This window comes from Sinocyclocheilus anshuiensis, unplaced genomic scaffold, assembly GCF_001515605.1.
Source record: "Sinocyclocheilus anshuiensis isolate Anshui unplaced genomic scaffold, SAMN03320099.WGS_v1.1 scaffold24, whole genome shotgun sequence".
In the NCBI taxonomy this organism is placed as follows: Eukaryota; Metazoa; Chordata; class Actinopteri; order Cypriniformes; family Cyprinidae; genus Sinocyclocheilus; species Sinocyclocheilus anshuiensis.
The window spans coordinates 987,903-990,104 of NW_015557090.1; the positions used below are offsets into that span (position 1 = coordinate 987,903).

A 2,202-nucleotide genomic window follows, 5' to 3' on the forward strand; every position below is an offset into this window, starting at 1 on the left:
CCCAATCAAACACACATGAACAAGCTAAGCAATGTCTTCAGGATTGCTAGAAAGTTACAGGCAGGTGAGTTTGATCAAGGTTGGAGCTAAACTCTGCAGGAAAGTGGACCTCGAGGGCCAGAGTTGAGGACCTCTGCTTTAAAGCTGCTAAATCACTCGCCAACTGTTGTACATTCATGAGAGGGGTGGTTTTACACTTAATGTAAACATAAAATGCTTAAAATAATAGTTTTTTCTTTACATATAACATCATTTTACTTCAGAAGACATTGATTCATCCACTGGGGTCTCATGGATTACTGTTAAGAAGGCTGTATGTGCTTTTTGGAGTGTCAACATTGTGGTGCCCAAAATCAACAAATTTCATTTTTGGGTGGACTATCTCTTGAATGTTCAAGCATATTGAAATATATACTGTACTTTGAATGCCTACTGCTGGACTGATTCCTTTTTGTTCTCCCTCACCTATCACTGACTAGTGATCAAAATGATTGGATACTACAATAATGTATCAAACATTTATTACAAATATTAAAACTGATTTATTAACTCAATAGATCCATTTACCACAGTCAGAATCTCACACATGTATTAAAATGCGGTATCCATTTTTTGTGTAGCAATTGTTTACAGAGTCTATTTGCCTAATTTTCTTTGTACTATTTAATTGAATATAAATCAAAATGCTTACTGTGCCACAAAATGTGACAATATGCCTTTATGCATCACAGATACAAGCATGCCAACTTTGTAATAATAATAATAATAATAATAATTTATGGAATGTTGATAATACGCATTACTTTACTAGTTGCTGTCAGGGTACAAATGACACAAAATATATTTGCATCTGTATATAGGATCCCATCTCTTTAGATGTGTTTGCTAACAAACCAACAAATTCAATAAATCATACAATTTTCTTCCATCATAACAATAGCTTCTTATATTAATTACATGTTCAAAGTATTATCATGTTGTGATATTCATCCATTTGTAAAAGCCATTCATTTTTTTAAAGGAAAGACCTTTGAATTTTTTATGAACTTCAGATATGTTTGTCTTATTTCTTTTATTCTCCATCCATAGATTAGTGGGTGTAGACAGCTTGGGAAAAATAAATAGATGATGCTTATAAATATACGGTTATTAGAAGAAATGTTGTTCCTTATTCTGTATGACAAAAATGAAATCAAAGCAGTCGTCAAACTAACTGACAAGACAATTAAGTGAGTAATGCAGGTGTTTAAGGCCTTCATATGAACTTTTCCAGATTTCAACACAGAGATAAACATTACAACATAAGACACAGTAATGAGAATAAAATCTGCCGCTGCTATAAAGAAAGCAGACAGAAGTCCTACAATATTATTAATGGATATATCTCCACAGGCTAACTGAACCAATGCCATGTGCTCACGAAAACAGTGATCGATGACATTTGTTGCACAAAATGTCAGTTTTCCAGCCAGAGAGACCATGGTGAAAATCAGGAGTACATTTCTGATTACTGGTGCAAAAACAAACTTTACAAAGTTAGGGATTTCCATGTATTTGTGATAGTAAAGGGGTTTGCATATTGCAAAGTATCGATCCAGTGCCATCCAAAAAAGCAAAGTAATTTGAAATGCTCCAACAAAATGAATGCCAAACATTTGTATCAAACAACCAGTTAGAGAAATCCCACTCCAGTTCAATAAAAAGTTAAGCATCATGTTAGGTACAAATAATATGGGCATGATCAAGTCTACAACAGCCATAACACCTATTAGAACATACATGGGAGAGTGCAGAGACTTTTGAGTTTTGATCAAATATATAAGAATACAATTTGCTGTGGTAGCCAATAAAAACATCAGAAAGAAAGGGATAAATAAAAATGGCCTCCATTCTCCTAGGTTGTAGAAACCATTTAATCTGAAGTGAACTCAGTGAATGAGACATTTTGTGCAGAAAGATCCTTCATGTTGAAAAACCCTTTGTACACTGTGTACTGTACGCCAAATGAACCTGATGAAATTAAAAAGAGAAATTATACAGTAGCTATTCAAGTTTCACTACAGTCATATAAATTATACTGTACTATGTAAAACAAATGTAAACTCTGTAGTGTGAAGCTAAATCATTTTCTGCACTGCTAATGCCAATAAATTAAATAAACAAAATAATTCAGACCTTTTTTTGATTGTTATACTGTGATAT

General features: G+C 33.2%; 1 pseudogene; it reads right to left on the minus strand.

Moving 5' to 3' along the window:
* Window positions 1–1,007: 1,007 nt before the first annotated feature.
* LOC107677079 (olfactory receptor 52K2-like) lies at window positions 1,008–1,966 on the minus strand (annotated as a pseudogene).
* Between the last annotated feature and the right edge of the window lie 236 nt (window positions 1,967–2,202).